At 41.5% G+C, this 23018-nt stretch overlaps 1 pseudogene; it reads right to left on the reverse strand.

Annotated features, from left to right (window-relative positions):
• Positions 1-20043: 20043 nt before the first annotated feature.
• Positions 20044-21193, reverse strand: LOC141442332 (uncharacterized; annotated as a pseudogene).
• Positions 21194-23018: the final 1825 nt, after the last annotated feature.

A 23018-nucleotide genomic window follows, 5' to 3' on the forward strand; every position in this document is an offset into this window, starting at 1 on the left:
ATTAAACATCCAAGACCGAGAACAAACATTCGTATTATTCATACAAATATCTGCCCCGGCCGGATTCGAACCCGGACCTTAAGCTTCGTAGTCAGGTTCTCTAACCACTCAGCCATCCGGTCGTATATAGTGTACTATTGTGCTGGATAACCTGGCTGCAGCATCAGCTCATCCTGTTGCCAACCATTGCATTATTTGTAGAATCAAATACTGATCAAAACGAACCCAAACACGATATATCTGCTATAGTTTATTAAGAGTGTACCTACTAGTGTTCTGGATATCTTGGCTGCAGCATCAGGCCGAGAATTCCATAATCTTGCATAGCTATATAGCATACATGGGTGTTTAAAATTTTAGGTCCAAAATATGTTTGAAAGTAAAGTAAATATCCATTATGCGTCTAAGATTCCTACCGCGGCGAACAAAGGGCTGATAATCTTGAAACGGCTGAACGATTTTAATAAATCATGTCTACGGTCCATCGCTAGAAAACCAGCTTTCAAATAAAAAAAACCGCATTCAAATCGGTCTACCCGTTTAAGAGCTACGGTGCCACAGACAGACACACATAGCGGTCAAACTTATAACACCCCTCTTTTTCGTCGGGGTTAAAAAAGGTTTGCAGCTACTTGGCGACGTTAACATCGTAAATATATACATAGACGTTTATATCTATAGAATATAATGACGTGTACACAATAATGTGATACAGGTGTAGCCAGCAATTGACCGAATTTCTTTTGCCCCAAATAAAGTTTGTCCGAATGTTTGTTTGCTAGAGAAAGAGTTTTTGTGACTCATTTCTTCAGGAGATAAAGGCCTTAAAAAGTTATTGAATTTATTTGAGGTTATATTTAATTAACTCTGTAACGCGGAACCCATAGCCGCGCTCACGGTGCCCTGTTGCTCGCAATATTCCGCCGCCGTATACTCTGTGGCTGCTTGACAACACGCGGTCGCCTAGCAACCGCGCGCCATTGCTTTTCATCGCCTGCGCCGTCCACGGCGCATGCGCGAGATGCCGCACGAGTGACCGCCGCGCCGGCCGTCGACTATCATTCGGGATTGATCTACCACCGAGATCGGGCTATACGCGTGCGCGCCGTCCGCGCCGCGCCCCGCGAACTCGCATGTCTTAGTGTTTTTTTCATTGTTATACGAGTAACCTTGTAATGTGTATTCCTAATAAACTATATATCCGTAAAGTGACTGTCATTTGACATCCCGCTTTATAATGGCGCTCCAACTCGTGGCCGAACTCACAGTGATGAGTTAGCTATGTGACTTTGTGTGATATACGTGACGAAAAACTGTGACCAGTGTGTTCGCACCGCGATACCTACGCGTCGTGCCGTCTCCTGCTACGTCGTTTTGTTGTGCGACGCACCGTGCTCCTCCATCATGCCGATGTCGACGAGAGCACATGCCGGCCGCCCCGATGGCGAGCAGTTCCAGAGCTGCACGGACGACGAAGACGCCGGCGAGGACGTTCGCGCCGCCGGCGAGGTACACGGCGCCCGGACGGCGCGCGCCGCCGACCGCGCCCGCGCGATGCATGCAACACCAGAGACGCAGCCGTCACCACCACCGTTCTTCAATGCTGAGCAGTTTGTCGCTTCGTTTATGCACACGTTCGCACAATCTCAAGCAGAAATGAACCGAAGTTTGATCGAGAATTTACGATCGACAGCAGCCACGCCCAATTCACGCGCGAGCGAGCCCGCCGCGGCCGCCGCACCGCCCGGGAACTTCAGCACCTGCACTGCGCGGTTCGATGGACGAGCGCAGGACCCGGAGGTGCTGGAAGCTTTTCTGGACGCCGTGGAGATGTACAAGGAGTGTACCGCCGTGAGCGACGAGCACGCCGTACGGGGTCTGGCGATGCTGCTGGAAGGGGACGCCGCCGTGTGGTGGCGAGGAGTGAGGAACTCCGTGACGACGTGGCGCGACGCCGCGACCCGCCTGCGAGCAGTCTACGGCGCGCCGCGCCCTGCGTATCAACTTCTACGAGAAATTTTCGCCGCCGAGCAACAGACCGAACGAGCCGAGACGTTTATTTGTAAAATACGGGCGTTAATCGTTAAGTTACCGTATGTCGTGCCGGAATCAATGCAAATCGATATGATTTACGGTTTATTGCATCGTCGCGTACGAAAACGTCTACCACGCGACGGTATCGAGTCTGTAGATTCTTTATTGAGTAAGGCGAGATCCACGGAGGACTCCATTACCGAATCCGCGATACGTAGTTCGGCAACTATTGCGAGCAACAGCGTTTCCGAGAAATCGCCTTCCGCGAATTTGTCTAGTGCGGGGGGACCTATTCCGAACGCGCCCGATAAATCGAAACGTAATCGCGTACAATGTTCATCATGTAAGGTCTACGGCCACGTCGCCGAGGCCTGTCGCAACTTGAACGGAGCAAATAGGGTAAGTGCACCGATTCCAAATAAGGTAAATGCTCCGATCGAAAACAGGGTAAATGCACCTGTTACGGATGATATAAATACCTCCGCTGCGGATAGGGTAAATGCACCTATTCGATGTTATGGCTGTGGGAAGCAAGGGGTGATAAGGTCAAGGTGTGAGACGTGTAATTCCGATAAAAATGTCGACTTTTACTATAACGATGACATACATTGCACACCGCACCCGACTTTGATGGTAAGTATTTTTGGTCAAGTAGGCGTAGCGATTATGGACACCGGTGCTACTCACTGCGTAGCGAGTCCTAGCCTTTATGCGATTCTTGTAAGTAACAATGTTAGTTTTCAGAACGCGCAACGCACATTGCGTCTTGCCGATGGTACCCAGCAGACTAGAGACGTGCTCACTGCTGAGGTACCAATCACCATCGAAGGGCGCAACTTCTCTGCGCACTTTATGGTGCTTCCTGGTGATGACACTCGGACTCTTCTAGGCTTTGAGTTTTTGTCCAAAGCTGGAATAGTGCTGGATGGCTCCCGGGACTCGTGGAGTTTTGCTGATACTCCCGAACGCAGCTTTGCTTTCGTACGTAAGTACCGTCTAAACAATGCCAACGAAGCTGAGCTGATGCGAATTGAGTCCTCCAGCTTGGCGTCGTGTTATGTCGATGAATCAAAATTCTCCCAGGGACAGAAGGACTCGGACGAGTTCTTAGGTCACGTGACCATCCCGAGAAGTATCCATGTGCCACCGGATGGAACGGCCGCCATTGCAGGTATGAGTACCCCGCAGAATGCGAAGCATTTGAAGCGTTTCCTGCAGGCATCCAGTCGGTTTCGCCGTTTTATTCCTAACTACGCTGAAGTCGTGAGACCGCTCACGATTTTGCTTAAGAAGGCAAGTACTTGGAGCTGGGGTATGAAGCAACGGGAGGCTTTCGAGCGCGTCAAGTCCCGCCTCGTATCCACTCCGACTCTGCGTCAGGCTGACGCGACGAAGCCGTTCGTCCTCAGAGCCAACAGCAGTAGGTACTCCTTAAGGGCAGTTCTTATCCAGGGGGAGGGGCCAGATGAGCGACCGGTAGAGTACGCGAGCCGCCTCCTGAGTGACGCTGAGAAGAACTACTCAACGGCGGAACGAGAAACGTTAGCCGTCGTGTGGGCCATGAGTAAGTTTCGTAATCATATTAAAGGGGCCCAAGTTATTATAATGACCGACCACCAACCTCTGCGCTGGTTGACGAGCATGCGCTCTTCCAGTAACCGCTTAGCTAGGTGGGCGTCGACTTTACAGGAGTTTAACCTGCACGTCAATTGTACACCAGAGCGATCAGATGATGCTATCGCCGACACACCTTCACGCCCGGTACCTATCGAAAGCGTAAACTGCGACCTGGGTCTTACGGCCATCGACGTATCCTTGAGACAGGGTGTCATCCGGCACGAGAAACGACCCAAGGTATCTGAGGTACGTAGAATGATTGGAGATTCGGAACCCGACGATCCGTTTAGGGGGAGACCGCGGTCCAACTACAGTCACACCGGGGAACCCGTGGGTCATCCAACGCCTGCGATGTACGGTTTCGAGATCGTTCAAGCCGGTACCCATTCGGTGGAATATACTGTCTCACATCTTGCGCCTTTGATGGACCAAACTGAAGCCCCGGTTAGGCGAAAGCGACGTCGCCGTAGACCACGCCGCAACGTAAATGAGGCCTAGTCCGACTGCGAGGGCGCTTACTCGGACTAGAGGGGGAGACTGTAACGCGGAACCCATAGCCGCGCTCACGGTGCCCTGTTGCTCGCAATATTCCGCCGCCGTATACTCTGTGGCTGCTTGACAACACGCGGTCGCCTAGCAACCGCGCGCCATTGCTTTTCATCGCCTGCGCCGTCCACGGCGCATGCGCGAGATGCCGCGCGAGTGACCGCCGCGCCGGCCGTCAACTATCATTCGGGATTGATCTACCACCGAGATCGGGCTATACGCGTGCGCGCCGTCCGCGCCGCGCCCCGCGAACTCGCATGTCTTAGTGTTTTTTTCATTGTTATACGAGTAACCTTGTAATGTGTATTCCTAATAAACTATAAATCCGTAAAGTGACTGTCATTCGACATCCCGCTTTATACTCTTTCAATAAGAATGTTTTACAGCGACTATCTCCTTAAAACAACGTAATCATAGTCTGTTGTTAGTTATCAAATTAATTAGTTTCTGAATGAAATAGGGTTTTATAAACTGCCAATAAAATATTTTTATCGGAAGTTTCTAAAAGCCAAACGCATAATAATAACATTTTTTCTAAATTCTATGTAAATATTATGTTAAGTGTATCAGAATATTTTATTCTTTTAACATAGGTACATTAGTAAGTATTGATCTTAAAATTAAAGCATGTTGCGAAACACTATGTTTTTCCAGCAGGCGTACGAATTTTATAAGTGTATCTAAATTAATAGTCTTTCAGGCGTACTCAAATAACAAAACTAAAAATGATTCTAAGTAAAGACAATGTAAAGGCTATATTGAACAAAGTTAATTATTTTGATATGACATTGACAACAGTTCTTCAGAGTGTTTACTTACAGAATGCAAAATGGCCACGGTTTGCACATTATCCTTCTAATCCTACTTCCTACTAATATTATAAATGTGAAAGTTTGTGAGTATGTGAGTGAGTGAGTGAGTGAGTATGTTTGTTACTTCTTCACGCTGAAACGGCTTCACGGATTTGGATGAAATTTGGCGAAAAGTTAGTTAATAACCTGGATTAAAACATAGGATACTTTTTTATCCGATATTCCCACGGGATAGGGATAAAATCACGAAATAACAACCTCTGGGCTTAGAGTCATGAAATTCGGTAAGTAGGTAGTTGGACGTCTGAATAACAGATAGGTGACTTTTTAACATGATATTCCCACGGATACCTTGGGATAAAATCTTGAAATAACAACCGCAGGGCTTAGTGCCATGAAATTTGGTACGTAGGTAGCTGGACGTCTGGAATAACACATAAGGGACTTTTTGACCCGATATTCTCACGGAATACCTAGGGATAAAATTTCTAAATAACAACCACTGGGTTTAGAGCCATGAAATTTGGTATGTAGGTAGCTGGAGCTCTGGAATAACACATAGGCGACTTTTTGACCCGATATTCCCAATTTGAGATTTGAAATTTCAGCACTGGGTTTAGAGTCTTGAATTTTGTACAGTTATTCACAACACAACCTCAATGAAGACCATGACATAAATTTTGGAAATTTCCAGGGAATTTTGTAAAATCCCGAAAATTTCAAATTGTAACTACCACACGAATAGTTTACGCGTGCGAAGCCGCGGGTAAAAGCTAGTATTATAAATGTGAAGTTGTGAGTGAGTGATGAGTATGTTTGTTACTTCTTCACGCTGAAACGGCTGGACGTATTTGGATTAAATTTAGCGAAAAGTTAGTTTTTAACTTGGATTAAAACAAAGGATACTTTTTATCCCGGTATTCCCACGGATAGGGATAAAATCTTGAAATAGCAACCTCTGGGCTTAGAGTCATGAAATTTGGTATGTAGGTAGTTGGACGATTGAAATAACAGATAGGTGACTTTTTGACCCGATTTCCCACGGGATACCTAGGGATAAAATCTTGAAAAACCAACCGCAGGGCTTAGAGCCATGAAATTTAGTATGTAGGTAGTTGGATCTCTGGAATAACACATAGGCCACTTTTTATCCCGATATTCCCCCGTGATAGAGATAAATCTTGAAATAATAATCGCTGGCTTAGAGTCATGAAATTTGGTATGTAGGTAACTGGACGTCTGAAATAACATGTAAGGGACTTTTTGACTCGATATTCCCACGGGATACCTAGGGATAAAAAAAATCTCGAAATAACAACCACTGGGTTAAGAGCCCTGAATTTTGGTATGTAGGTAGCTGGACCTCTGGAATAACACACAGGCTATTTTTTATCCCGATATCCCACGGGATAGGGATAAATCTTGAAATAATAACCGCTGGGCTTAGAGTCATTAATTGGTATATAGGTAGCTAGACATCTGGAATAACACATAAGCGACTGTTTGACCCGATATTCCCACGGGATACCTAGGGATAAAATCTCGAAATAACAACCACTGGGCTTAGAGCCATGAATTTGGTATGTAGGTAGCTGGACCTCTGGAAAAACACATAATCTATTTTTAACCCCGACGAAAAAGATGGTGTGTGTGTGTGTCTGTGTGTCTGTCTGTGGCACCATAGCTCTTAAACGGGTGGACCGATTTGAATGCGGTTTTTTTATTTGAAAGCTGGTTTTCTAGCAATGGATCTTAGACATGATTTATCAAAATCGGTTCAGCCGTTTCAAGATCATCAGCTCTTTTGTTCGCTGCGGTAGGAATCTTAGACGCATTATGGATATTTACTTTACTTTCAAACATATTTGGGACCTAAAATTTGAAACATCCATGTATGCTATATAGCTATACAAGATTATGGAATTCTCGGCCTGATGCTGCAGCCAAGATATCCAGAACACTAGTAGGTACACTCTTAATAAAACTATAGCAGATATATCGTGTTTGGTTCGTTTTGATCAGTATTTGATTCTACAAATAATGCAATGGTGGCAACAGGATGAGCTGATGCTGCAGCCAGGATATCCAGCACAATAGTACACTATAAAAAACAATAGCACATATGTCGTGTTTGGATTCGTTTTGATCAGTAATTGATTCTACATACAATGCAGTAGTGGCAACACGACGAGCTGATGCTGCAGCCAGGATATTCAGCACACCAGTATACTCTTAAAAAATAATAGCAGATATGTCATATTAAATATAATGACCCGGATAACTCACGTCTTAAATCGAGTTTAGCTCGACATGTTTCGGGCTAATCCGTAGCCCTTCGTCTTCGGAGCAACGCGACTCAGCGGCTGCTGCAACACGCGCACTGCGCGCCGCCGCTCTGCTCGCGCGACTACCCGACGAAACTGACACCGGCACACAACTACCCGCGTTTTCATCATCATTACAACTGTCAAATGTAGGGTAGCACACAACACTAACAATATCGCTCTGTAAAGGTACGTTCACACACACCGATGACGCAGCACGAGTATTTAACACCGTTTTCCAACTCGGAGGTACCGTCCAACCACTATCCCGGTTGAAATTCGGCCGACGACTAATCTCGATGGCTTCACGCACTTTCCGCGGAATGAAAAATTTCTCTCTCGCAAGTACAGATACCTTATCAAATCTGATATAGTGCGTCGAATCCGAGTTCATTGAGTGCTCGGCCACAGCAGACCCCTTGTCGTCCTGTTTCCTCATACTGCGTATGTGCTCCGATACCCTTGTGGAAACGTTTCGTCCAGTCTCTCCAATATAGCTCTTGCCACAGGCACAGGGAATCATATATACCCCGGGGCCACTCAGGGCTCCTTATCCTTCGGCGAACGTACCAACTGTCTGAGCTGCATATGAGGACGGAAAATCGACTTGATGCTATATCTTCGGCGTAACAAGTGTCCGATTTTATCCGTCACCCCTTTTATAAACGGTAAATATACCGGAACCCTCTCAGCTCCCACCGGTCTTTGACGAGTCGACACGTTCACCACACGGTTGCACTGCCTCCAGTTGTACCCATTGCTTTCCAAAACCCGTCTCACGTGACTCAGTTCACGATCCACAAATTTTGGATCACAAATATTCAAGGCTCGATTTATCAACGTTCTAGGCAAAGAAGACAAATGACAAGGATGGTGGTGTGAATCTGCCCTCAAGTATCGATCCGTATGAGTTGGCTTACGATAAACTGTAGTTTCCAATTTACCACAGGGTCCCCGCATAACCAAAACATCTAAAAACGGCAACTGCCCATCATTCTCAATCTCCACCGTGAACTTAACCTTATCGTGCAAAGTGTTAAGGTAGTCCGAAAACTGCGACAAACTATCCCTGGACACAATCGCAAAAACGTCATCCACGTACCGCCACCAATATCTGGGAACAACGGGAGCGTTGTTTAAAGCTCTTCCCTCCAACCACTCCATAAAAATATTGGCGGTGACCGGAGCAATCGGTGAACCCATGGCCACTCCATCAACTTGCAAAAAGTAATCACCGCGCCAAACCAAATAGCCGCTCTTCAAACACAACTCAATTCCCTCCATATACGCGGTAGGTAAATCAGTGACACATAATAGGTCAGATATAATCTTTAAAGTCTCGTCTACCGGCACATTGGTGAAAAGAGAAGTAACGTCAAAGCTAACCATCAGTTCATCCTCACGCATATGGACATCATTCAACAAGGCAACGAAGTGTTTTGAATCTCTAATAAAACTCGACGACTTCCCCGTAAACCCCAATAGCACAGACGACAGGTAACGGGCTAGCTTATACGTCGGCGAATCAATTTGACTCACTATGGGTCTCAGAGGCCAATTCGTTTTGTGTATTTTTGGCAAGCCATAGATTTTCGGCGTAGTAGGGTTCTGTGGACGCAGCTTTGCAACTAAATTCTTGTCGGGTAGACTCTGCAAAAACTTGTTTACCTTGGTCGTCACTCTGGCAGTTGGATTATAAGCCACTTTTTTGTAAGTACCCTCATCAGCAAGTAATTGACAAATTTTGTCCTGATATACCAAAGTGTCGACGATAACCGTTGCATTACCCTTATCCGCTGGTAACACCAACACATCCGAATTATTACGCAACTCACGCAACGCCCTCAGCTCCCCGCATGGTATGTTGGATTTCGGTAGACGAGCCCTACGTAATAAAGAAGCGATGTCTTGTCTCATACACTCAGCATCCACGGAAGGAATCCTGTTCCGCATGATGACATTTTCCAGGCTAGTAATAATCATCTCGGTAGGTATTCGACTCGGAGTAGGAGCAAAATTAAGTCCCCGTGCTAATGCACGCTTAGCCAAACCATCCACACTCCTTGAAGATAAATTTATTACATTATCAGTGCCCGTTATCTCAGAAACAACATTCTCCACTGATAGTTTCCCGTTGATTAAACCTGATAATTTTTTCCTATGCCTACTTATAGTGTCACCAAAAATGCGTTCTGACCTACTATACGACATCGCATCCAAACTCGCCCATAATTCTGAATCCAAATGATTGGCCAGCTCCAAATGCACTGTGTACAAGTCCTTATTGACAAATGATATTTTTCGACGGTAGTCGGAAATAATCTTCGCCAAAAGTTTGCCGTTAGCCACACGAAAAAACGATTCATAATCCCGAATGCACTTAACCGGTTTGATGCGGGCAAACTTCGGTATCACTCCGTTATCACGACACTGCACCACATAATTTAACCCACATTCAAGTTTATTACGTTTGATCCTAAGCCGTGTGAACGCTCTGACTTTATTTTGCCATATCTCTCCGTAAAGATTTGCAATTTTGAACATGAAACTACCGTGAGACTCACTCATATTAAATATAATGACCCGGATAACTCACGTCTTAAATCGAGTTTAGCTCGACATGTTTCGGGCTAATCCGTAGCCCTTCGTCTTCGGAGCAACGCGACTCAGCGGCTGCTGCAACACGCGCCCTGCGCGCCGCCGCTCTGCTCGCGCGACTACCCGACGAAACTGACACCGGCACACAACTACCCGCGTTTTCATCATCATTACAACTGTCAAATGTAGGGTAGCACACAACACTAACAATATCGCTCTGTAAAGGTACGTTCACACACACCGATGACGCAGCACGAGTATTTAACACCGTTTTCCAACTCGGAGGTACCGTCCAACCACTATCCCGGTTGAAATTCGGCCGACGACTAATCTCGATGGCTTCACGCACTTTCCGCGGAATGAAAAATTTCTCTCTCGCAAGTACAGATACCTTATCAAATCTGATATAGTGCGTCGAATCCGAGTTCATTGAGTGCTCGGCCACAGCAGACCCCTTGTCGTCCTGTTTCCTCATACTGCGTATGTGCTCCGATACCCTTGTGGAAACGTTTCGTCCAGTCTCTCCAATATAGCTCTTGCCACAGGCACAGGGAATCATATATACCCCGGGGCCACTCAGGGGCTCCTTATCCTTCGGCGAACGTACCAACTGTCTGAGCTGCATATGAGGACGGAAAATCGACTTGATGCTATATCTTCGGCGTAACAAGTGTCGATTTTATCCGTCACCCCTTTTATAAACGGTAAATATACCGGAACCCTCTCAGCTCCCACCGGTCTTTGACGAGTCGACACGTTCACCACACGGTTGCACTGCCTCCAGTTGTACCCATTGCTTTCCAAAACCCGTCTCACGTGACTCAGTTCACGATCCACAAATTTTGGATCACAAATATTCAAGGCTCGATTTATCAACGTTCTAGGCAAAGAAGACAAATGACAAGGATGGTGGTGTGAATCTGCCCTCAAGTATCGATCCGTATGAGTTGGCTTACGATAAACTGTAGTTTCCAATTACCACAGGGTCCCCGCATAACCAAAACATCTAAAAACGGCAACTGCCCATCATTCTCAATCTCCACCGTGAACTTAACCTTATCGTGCAAAGTGTTAAGGTAGTCCGAAAACTGCGACAAACTATCCTGGACACAATCGCAAAAACGTCATCCACGTACCGCCACCAATATCTGGGAACAATCGATACTTGAGGGCAGATTCACACCACCATCCTTGTCATTTGTCTTCTTGCCTAGAACGTTGATAAATCGAGCCTTGAATATTTTGTGATCCAAAATTTGTGGATCGTGAACTGAGTCACGTGAGACGGGTTTTGGAAAGCAATGGGTACAACTGGAGGCAGTGCAACCGTGTGGTGAACGTGTCGACTCGTCAAAGACCGGTGGGAGCTGAGAGGGTTCCGGTATATTTACCGTTTATAAAAGGGGTGACGGATAAAATCGGACACTTGTTACGCCGAAGATATAGCATCAAGTCGATTTTCCGTCCTCATATGCAGCTCAGACAGTTGGTACGTTCGCCGAAGGATAAGGAGCCCCTGAGTGGCCCCGGGGTATATATGATTCCCTGTGCCTGTGGCAAGAGCTATATTGGAGAGACTGGACGAAACGTTTCCACAAGGGTATCGGAGCACATACGCAGTATGAGGAAACAGGACGACAAGGGGTCTGCTGTGGCCGAGCACTCAATGAACTCGGATTCGACGCACTATATCAGATTGATAAGGTATCTGTACTTGCGAGAGAGAAATTTTTCATTCCGCGGAAAGTGCGTGAAGCCATCGAGATTAGTCGTCGGCCGAATTTCAACCGGGATAGTGGTTGGACGGTACCTCCGAGTTGGAAAACGGTGTTAAATACTCGTGCTGCGTCATCGGTGTGTGTGAACGTACCTTTACAGAGCGATATTGTTAGTGTTGTGTGCTACCCTACATTTGACAGTTGTAATGATGATGAAAACGCGGGTAGTGTGTGCCGGTGTCAGTTTCGTCGGGTAGTCGCGCGAGCAGAGCGGCGGCGCGCAGGGCGCGTGTTGCAGCAGCCGCTGAGTCGCGTTGCTCCGAAGACGAAGGGCTACGGATTAGCCGAAACATGTCGAGCTAAACTCGATTTAAGACGTGAGTTATCCGGGTCATTATATTTAATATGAGTGAGTCTCACGGTAGTTTCAAGTTCAAAAATAGCAGATATGTCGTGTTTAATTCCTTTTGATCAGTATTTGATTCTACAAACAATGCAATGGTGGCAACACGATGAGCTGATGCTGTAGCCAGGATATCCAGCACAATAGTACAGTACACTCTATAAAATAATAGCACATATGTCGTGTTGGAATCGTTTTGATCAGTACTTAATTGATTCTACATACATGCAGTGGTGGCAACACGACGAGCTGATGCTGCAGCCAGGATATCCAGCACACCAGTATACTCTTGAAAAAATAATAGCAGATATGTCGTGTTTATTCCTTTTGATCAGTATTTGGTTCTACATACAATGCAATGGTGGCAACAAGATGAGCTGATGCTGCAGCCAGTATATCCAACACACTAGTACACTTTAAAAAAAATATTTACAACTTTAAAAAACATAAAAAATAAAAACTTAAATTAAAAATTTATAAAATTCCCGACATAAAAAAAGCCAGCAAAAACAAAAAAATTGCCCGAAAAAAACGCCGCCAAAAAAGACAATTAAAAGTAAAAAATAATTACGCACTACCTAGCTGTTGCCCGCGACTTCATCTGCCAAGAATTCGTTTACCCCTATCCCGCGGGACTATGCTGATTTCCCGCAAAATTACTTAAGTTAATTACGTATAAAGTATCTAGTAATATTTTTTTATCCTAAGCGTCGTCGGTGTCGGGGGACCGCTAAGGTTAATACTTTAAAAAATACAACATATTATGTACTTTAGTTTCCTGTTAACCTTAGCAGTCCCCCGACACCGACGACGCTTAGATAAAAAAAAATATTACTCGGATAATGAGTGACTTGTCACAACTAGAAGAAACAATGCTTTATAACTAGGTTTACAAACACCAAAAGTTTCAGCAGATTGGTAATGATGATGGTGATTGTGGTAATGATGATTGATGATGATGAATAACAAAAAAAAACATTGTTTATAAAAAATGTCTTCAAAAAAATTCATCAATCATCATTATCACCACAATCATGATCATCATCATCACCAATCATCATAATCAGCACCATTATCATCACCATCATCATCAATCAGCTTCGCAGCCTCCGCTCCATTGTCTCCGCTCCATCCGTTGCCTACGCTCCGCTTCGTTGCCTCCGCTTTACTCCACTGCCACTCCGTTGTCTCCGCTTTACCCACTGCCTCCGCTCCGTTGTCTTCCGCTCCGTTGTCTCCGCTCCGTTGTCTCCGTTCCGTTGTCTCCGCTCCGTTGCCTCCGCTCCGCTGCCTCCGCTTTACTCCACTGTCGAAGATAATCGATTAATTAAAATTGCCATTTCGGCACGTGATAAGAGACGCGCGTTTTTATTCTTCCTGTTAGGGGGTGATAGGGATGAAAGTTTATATAGAAGATCGTCATTATCGAAGATAAATCGATGGTTCTTTATGAAACTTGGTTTCGGCACTTAATAAGAGAATAAATAGATATTTGTTGAGCGTTTTTGAAAATTTTACCTGTGAGGGGATGAAATAGGGGATGATTATGTAACGCCGTCAGAATCAGCAGAAGATAAATCGATGAATCCATGAAACTCGGCATTTAGGCACTTAATTGAGACATAAATAGATATTCGCATGCTTAGTAATAAACGGTCTTAACTCAAAAAATCGTGAATTTGGCAAATCGAGTTTAAAGTTTAGTAATTAGCACTTCTCGTTTCCGTTGAATTATATTGGTAGGATTTAAATTTTGTTACTATGTTTTTATAATTCCTAACGTTGTATTATAATGTCTACTTGCAGTTTTTTCCTTATAAACCAATTTGTTTTTATATATTTAATAATATTGCTAAGGTTTAAAAAACATTGCATATATATATCACTTTATTACAAATGTAGCAAAATGTAGCGAAATAATAAAAATAATAAATGATGCAAGTCTTAATACAACACAAGTATTCAAGGTTTATTTTTAATAAAACGAGGCAATTCGAATTACATCACTTCATTTTGCGTTTGATTTTTGTGCTAAAAGAAGTAAATCCAAATATGCTTTTATTTGCTTAAAAGTTATTCAAAATACTCTGTTTCCTTCTTGCAATAACGATCTATCTTCAAATGGCTCACGAAAGCCAACTTCTTGCTCGCAAGTAAGTCGGAACATGACTGAAGTTAGCTGCTTAGCACCAAATGAAATTTGCAATTTTGTTAAAAGTAAAACGCACCAAGTCGTGCTATCTCTTTATAATACCCGATTTAGGCTGTTTAAGAAAGAGAGCTCTCAGATATAAGCCGTTTTAGTACAATAACTAATTTTTCGACAATTTTGAGTTAGGCCCGTTTATTACTAAGCATGCGATTTTGTTTGAGCGTTATTTTTAGTTCTACCTATGACAGGATGAAATAGGGGTTGAAAAATTATATGGAAGGTCGTCATTCTCGAAGATAAATCGATGAATCTTTATGTTTAAGTATTTGATATGAACTAAAAAAAAAGATGAAATGCTAGTCGTTTTTTATGAATATCCAGTGTTAGCACCGCCCCTCTCTTAAGCAAAATGTACGCAATGTGGGGTCATTTTAGATGGCTTCGGCAAGGACAGCCAGACATGAAAAATTCTAATTTTCAGATTTTTCTTATTGATCGTGCTATAAGTGCTACCTTCATACACAATTGCAAGTTTCTAGAACAGCCGAAAGAACCCTTTAATTTTTCGGTTAAGGCGATTGTAGCTTTTGATTGCTTTGACTTAGAAGTTTAAATTTTTCACAGCTCATGGGACTAGCTCTGAGTTTAAGGTTTTAATTTCAACTCGATACCTCGCGCGTTTCCGAGATAAAGGGTCTTGACAGACAGACGGACGGACGGACCGCAAAGTTTTTTTCCTTTTGAGGTACGAAACCCTAAAAAACATTTGTTCTTGCGCTCTAATTCATAATTCCAAGCAAATTACTATATTAAGTATATTTATCGGAAATATGTATAGGTATGATTAGTAAAAATGCCGTCTTAATATAATACTACCCTCCTTACTTACACAAAAGGACGTAAAGGCGCCAAGAGTTCACTATGAAGAGTCCTTTTGTGTTAGCAAGGTAAAATAATACACGTTGTATCGCTAAAGTGTGACTACCCGCCTAATATTTATGTTTTACCAAAAAATAGTTTAGTAAAATAAAAATAAAAAACAAAAAAAATAGTTTAGTAAAATATGTTATTTTCAGTATACCGCAGAAGTTTCTATATGTAGGTATTATTGTCAGAATAGGTACCCGAAAAAAAATACTTCACCAAAATTACTATTCCACGCGGACGAAGTTGCGGGCAAAAGCTAGTTTGATATAAAGTTCAAATATTATACTTATATATAACCTAAACAACAAAAAGTTCGAAAACCCCCGACTTTTTCACTTCAAAGTTCAATATCTCAAAAACGGCTGAACCGATTTAAATGAAACATGTTTAAGAACCATCGCTAGAAAACCTGCTTTCAAATAAAAAAATGCATTCAAATCGGTCTACCCGTTTAAGAGCTACGGTGCCACAGACAGATACACAGACAGACAGACACACATAGCGGTCAAACTTATAACATCCCTCTTTTTGCGTCGGGGGTTAAAAATAACGAAGTTTCATAAAGAGATAAGCTGTGTGGTGTAAAATTCGGTTATAGCTAAGTTTCAAAAATATAAATAAAAAGTTGGCTGACTTAAAACCTCTTTAATCTGAAATGACGTACGTACACACCTACTAACTTGTATTTCATATTTGTTTACATGTAAATGACGCTACGTTGTAGATATTATGAAGAAAAAAAAAATGTATATTTAAAAATGGAAGCAAATACCGTATACAAAATTGTGATTGAGGTTGTGGTTGTTTACTTAATTTTACTAAAAATATCGTGTACATACATTATTTTGGTGGGTTTTCTGGGTACCTACATCATTTTGAACGCTATGCGTGTGGACTTAGTTAAAAGAAAATGCTCCATATATGTATATGCTATGCTATAATGCTCATAGTATATGCTATTAAAGTACATATCCTCGCTGCAAAGCAATGCTGACACGTTGTGCGAGGATTGCCAGCTCTTCGGTCCCTTGTGGTATCCGATGGCCGTTTTGAAAGTTCATTATAAAGAATTTTTACGCTGGGCTAGGTCCGTGGCCTAAGGTCTCAACCCCGGATGGAACATAGCTGCATTCAGGGCCGAGTCCATGAAAATATTTTTGAAATCAATGCAATGTAGGTAAGTACAATACGCTGCCAACACAAAACCAAAACGAAATTGCCGCCAAAGAAAAGATAGTATCAAAATGATCTACTATAATATTTTACTTGATATTCAATAATCAAAGGCCTGGCGATAAAATTTGCAACTGGATCAGGCACTGACATCAGGGTGTCATCTATTGGGCATTAGCTTGTCAAACACTAGGACTCAATTACCTTTACGTCACTCACGATCTCAAACTCTTAACGTCACCAGCTGACAAGCCGTTTGTTCTATCCGACTTGACAAAAAGTGCGTGCTTGAACTATATCAGGTCAAGTTCACGTGTGTTTTTCTGCGTGCGATTTTTTCACGAGTAACCTGTGATCTTCGCCAAGGGTTTTATTTACATCACCTTCTACTGTTCTTGACTTATGTGTCTAAGACAATATTTTACTTTTAATTTTCTAATTTCGACGTCATAGCAACACATTGTTATTTAAGTCACTTATTCTGTATATTTCTATCTTCAATACAGTATTTCAGTATAATTATTAAAGTTTCATTTAATACAACTAAGTACATTTAAGATTCTATCGAACTTAAACATGGTGCCGAAACCAGGGACATGTTTAAGTTCGACAGAATCTTAAATGTAGTTGTATTAAATTAAACTTTAATAATTATACTAAAATACTATATTGAAGATAGAAATATACAGAATAAGTGACTTAAATAACAATGTGTTGCTATGACGTCGAAATTAGAAAATTAAAAGTAAAATATTTTCTTTGACAGTGCTCTTGACGAAATGGATGATATTTCATTTCATCAGTACCTGAGCGACCGAGCTTTCTCGGACTAAAACTCGATAAGCGTTTTCCCAGAGAAAAGACCAACCAACAAAAAATTAATAAATAAATAAATAATAATAATAGCAGTATTTAATTTGTATGAAAAAAGGAAAATTCAAACACTCCATTATTTTTATTTAAAAGTCGCTGAACTAATAATTAACTAATTCAGTTTGACGAGTACGATCTACGTTTTAATTTTTTGCTCGTATTACAGGCCACACCCTTTATAATACCTACGTTCTACTGCTACTTCTTTCGCACATGAATTTCCTAAAACTCACATGGGAGGCCGGGTTTGAATTGAACCCAAGATCCGCTTCTTGAGAGGCCATACCAAGTTTAAACCACTAGGGCCCTGTGGTTAACTATGTCCGTTATACAATATTAAACCGAACAACCAACTAAATGTTCGCACCAAAAAACACCCGCTGTATAAATCAAACGTCGCGGGCGCAAACCATCCGATACTTATGTGAATTGTAAAAAACGCAAGGGCCTCGGTTTTTTACGCGCGTATCAAAAGAAATTCTCATAAAAAGTCTGATTTCGCAGATGTTGGTTTTATAAATTTCTTGCACGTGTTTGTAAGGTAGTTTTTTCTATCGGCTGTGAGGTCTCGCCTAAAACTTTTGAAATGGTCTTAATTAGAATTAAATTGTAGTTAAATATGATTGCGAATTTAGCAGCTGCTCAATAGATATATTTTATTGTGTTTTTGTTAGTGTTACATAAATTAAACCATCCATTACATTATCATATTAAGACGTCAATGTAAAATCCTGTCAGGTCAAAGCAAAGTAACTGATGGTCGACTACAGCTGCTCCGTTTGCTTTCATCATCATCAGCCGAAAGACGTCCACTGCTGAACAAAGGCCTCCCCTTTGGAACGCCACAATCAACGACAACTCGCCACTTGCATCCACCGCGCGGTTGCCCGCAACTCTCACGATTTCGTCAATCCACCAAATGAGAGACCTGCCACGCTTCGTCTTCCAGTTCATGATCGCCCCTCGAGGACTTTTCTCCCCAACGGTTATCTGTCCTTCGAGCGATTGTGGCCTACCGCTGCCACTTCAACTTGCATAATTTTTACAGCTATGACGGACTTCTTCGGCTATTCTTCGACGAATTTTCGAAGTTGTGTTTGCTTTAACACCATCAATTTAAATCTCTAAATTTTTCGGAAATCTTATGGAGTTAAGTATGTATATCGTTTATGCGTCCAAAAGAACGTTGTGTGTTTAATACCTGGCTGGCGCTGGCGACATCTAGGAGCAATTCAACGCACTAAAACCCGTGCGCAATCAAAACGAAGGCCGTACTTTTGTTTGCAACAAAATAGTTTTCGTCGATCACGCGAGATGGCGTGCTCTTCAAAATTATCTATCACGGTTAAATTCTTAACGAAATGTCCGTAGTCCTAAACTATGTTAATTAAACCAATCATAATCGATTTTTTTTCAATAATTACACCTCTGTCTTTTAGAAATATATTAATAAGTAGTGAATCTCTTTCATTCAAGCGAAAACAATACACGAAAGGTTTCGACTTTAAGACTAGCTACCGATTTATAGTACGCGCATTATCATCATCATTCCAGCCTATATATGTCCCACTGCTGGGCACAGGCCTCCTCTCAGAAGTAGAGGGCTTGGACTTGAAATTTCACACACACCATTAAATTACTTCGCAGCTTTGTGCAGCCTCACGGTGTTTCCCTTCACAGTAAAGTTCGTGGTAAATTTAAAATTAATGCGCATAATGATGATTAATTGACTGACTAACGTCATGATTTCAGTACCAATGACAGTAAACGGTTATATCGTAAACTATCAATGGAGTTGGTAGTAAGCAATGCATCCTACTATGCCGCCCACACTGCACATTCCTGATGATAGAATGGCCGCAAAGCAGGTGTGTTGCCTTGACTAAGGGCCTTCGCCCACGGTGACTTTTTGTAGCGATGCTGTCGCGCGTTTTGAAATTGCTCGACAGCATCGCTACTAACGCGCGTTAGTCGCATTGGCAACGCGCTACAGAAGCGATGCCAACGCGCTACAAACGCGCTACAGCATCGCGACTGTACCGATGCAAACGCGCGACGGTGTCGGACATCGTGGACAGAAAGGAGGGATGGTGTGAAGGGAGGGAGGGTGAAGTGCGACAGTAGCGCGTTTGCATCGCGACTAAATCGTGGTTATGTGGGCGAGGGTACACAGCTAGCGTTCGCATCTATGCGAACGCGCGACAGCATCGCTACTGCATCGCTACAAAAAGTCGCCGTGGGCGAGCGGCCTAAGTATCTTATTAGGATATAATATATTGTTAAGTTAGGTACAGTCAAGAGCAGTGACAACGGGTTTTGGGTTTAAGTTGTCTCTGGGAAAATATGTGCTTTCAAGTTTTAGCTCCTGTAAAGCTCGGTCGCCCAGGTACTGTAATAAACAACAATAAACATATTAGATACTTATTATTACTTTTTATTTATTTTTTACATAAAACTGACCGCGATTGAATCCTATCTCACTTGATGTTAAGTGCAGATGAGGCCAAAGGTGTATCTCACTGGTTCAGTAACAGCCTATTCACTTCAGCCTAGAAGAGCCCTAGATTGTATTTATCGGGAAATACCGACGACGGGAGCGAATTCCATTCCAAACATTTCAAAACATTTCAAACATTTTTAACTCTGTCGAAATAACCTTGTATTATTCGTACTTGTTTTGTCAAAACACAGAATATTATTATCAAAAACAACACAACAAGGTTTCACAACGAGGCTTTTACTGTTGCTCTCAAAGACGTCAATTAAAATTTTATCGATAATAGGTAAGAACTGCCTCGCCGTATCTATGAATGCGGTACCTACTACAAAAAACTCAAGGATTCATAAATAAAAACACTCTCACAGCAAGCTTTTTATTCGTAAGTTTATTTTATAGGTTACATATTTACACTCGACTGCGCATCATCACTCTTGACTTCTGACTCACATTGATCTTCTATAACGTCATTACTAACTTTATCTTTAACTTGTTCCCCTGCTATATTAAAATCAACTGATGACGAACCTTCATTTGAAGCAACATTACTGATTTTCTCTTCTACATTATGTGAAACATTCCTAGAAATATCAATTTCACTTTTCAACCGCTGTATCGCCTGTACAACTTCATTTTGAAAATTCATATTCAATTTGTACAGTTGTTCTGAATGTTCTTTTTCCCTTCTGATCTCATTTTTCAAATGTGTGTCTTTAAACTTATCTAGCTCTGCCATAATTCTTACTTTTGACTCGAAAACATGCTGCACCATTGAAACTAAAGTAAATAGCTTCTCGATGACTTTTTCCTTTGTTTCTTTTGAAATGTTTACATCGGCTTCAAGGTCAGATTTAGCGGCGAGAGCTAAATCATTAGCTGAAGATGGAAATCCTAAAAGAGATTTAGCACCGTTTGATCCGTTTCCATTTCTGGGCGATGATGCTCTTGAATCACTCTTAACTGCTTCTTTAACTGATACATTCCTAGAGGTAAAGGCACCAGCAGTTGTAACTTCTGTAAACACTCCCGAACTCGGCTTACAGGATTGATATTCAGCTGTTTTCTTATTCGCCTTTGCATCAGTTCAGTTTGCTTCTCTTTTTGTTTGTCGTAATGTGTCTTCTGAATTTCTTCTTGCTTGACTTCATTTGGCATGTCTTTTTGGTTAGAACTGGCCGTTTAATATTTGTAACGGTCAGTTTAGACATGTCCGTTTCTTATATGGTTTGGTTTGAATATAGGTCACGGAATAGGTTGATTCGTTGCACTGACTGTCCACTCAGGGCGAGGACGATGCGACAACTAAGTAATGATATGAAATATCGAATGCCTGGCCTCTGAGCGCCAAGTGTGGGCCGCTCCATAGTTTTGGTAAGGCAGCGCTTCCTCGGCGTGGCAATGAATTAGTTATTAAGTTGAGTAGCCGGTGTGGACTTGCAGTCTGCATTAGTTGACAATGACGGCGTTAATTTAATTTCATATGATTAATTTTAGGTGAACCGTTTTATTTGAAGGCGTGATGTAATGTTTAGTGAGCTCTAGTGGTATTAACGGACTGACGCAATATGTGTACTCGGCAGATATGAGACGATCGTTGGATTATGTTTACAAAGTTAAATTGGTATTTTTTTGCTATCTTGTCGTTGCGGAATTTACACTATAGGTTTATGCATCTCAAGTTATCTCGGAGAGAAACCTGCATGTAGCATAATGAATATAATGATCTCTGTTGTGTCCTGGTTGCAGTAAAAGGATTCATATCTACGAGTACATTAATTACTCTCTATTAACAATGTACAATGGCCTGCATAAGTGGATGGACACCTTACGTTCTATAATCGCTTGAACACAAGAGTTGGCGATTTTGTTAAGTGTTCACAAGAAATGAACTAGATGGCGCTGTTAAACACTTATTATGATATGATCGATATTTTATCCCGTAGCAGTAATGTGTTGATAGCTGAGTTGATCGGCTGCTTAGATAAACTCGTTAATGATCATGAGTTCGTATCCTACATATCAGTTTTTTTTTGGTCTTATTTTTATATTTTATAAGTTTCTATTTTAATTTTGTAGATAACTGATATGGAAATTAAAAAAAATACTCTGAAAAAAGGATAACGTTGTAACAGAAATAATACACGTTTTGAAGTTTAAAACATAAAATTTTTATTCCTAAAACAATATTTCTATTCATTAAATATTGACGCAGTTATTAATGTTATACTATATATTAATTAAATAACTGAAAACCAGAAAGTAGTTTGTTCAGAATCCAGAGTAGAATCGATTACACTATGTTTTAAATCAGGTTGTGTTTGAGTTTTTAAATCCTTTTTTTATTGGGCCCAGTCTAAATATTACGAATGCATACACCAATTAAATGTTTTAGGGATGTTTCATACCCCTTAGATAATTTAATACCTACCTACTGGCCGTTTTGCGTCAGTTTGGCTTTCTTCTAAATCTGGCATTAAAAATTACAACTGTAAAGTTAGAAATGAAGTAGAATTACTTACTGATTACGTAAAACATACAATTATTTTAGGAAATAATGAAGGTGAAAAAGAAAAAATATTTACTGGGTGTCGTGTGAGGTTTTCAGTTATTTAATTAGCACCTGACCAAAAGTTGTATTTTAACATTTTATTGAGGTATTAGCTTAAGTATTCATTTCCGATTCTGGAAAGAGGATTGAAGCTGAACCACAATAAAAAAATAGTATTTGAAAGTATTATACCTGAGACCGGGTTATCATAAGACTCGAAAGCGTTATAAATTATAATAATTGAAGTTTTCCAGTTTTAAACATTTACTTATCAATAGTTGATGGCGTAGATCCACTGTAGTGTGTAATGTGTTACTGACAGTTATAATAAGATTACAGTATTTACAGTCATAATTATATTGAACTTTCACACTTATCTCATATAAATAAGTAAACAAAACTATCAAGGTATAATTAAATGTTTTGTTTATAATAATAAAATAATTACTTTTCATAACAAAGTGATACCTACAGGATCATAAATAAAGATAAATATTTTGATATAATACAGTGTGCTAGAAAATCAGATGCGGATATTTTGAGGATCGATTATTTGCATCGTCGTTAATTGGTTTCAATTACTTAAATTAAATTAAAAAAATACAGTTAATGTTAATGCGAGGATGATTATTTTTGGACGGAATGGTATTTTTGTATGAAGCAAAAAAATATTACCACACAATACTTAAATAATTTATGCGTCAATTATGATTCTTTTCAATTATGGTTATTATGGTCTCGTCAATTATGGTTATTAATTACATACCCTGAAAATATCTGCACCTTATATATTTTA

This window comes from Choristoneura fumiferana, chromosome 25, assembly GCF_025370935.1.
Source record: "Choristoneura fumiferana chromosome 25, NRCan_CFum_1, whole genome shotgun sequence".
Taxonomy (NCBI): domain Eukaryota; kingdom Metazoa; phylum Arthropoda; class Insecta; order Lepidoptera; family Tortricidae; genus Choristoneura; species Choristoneura fumiferana.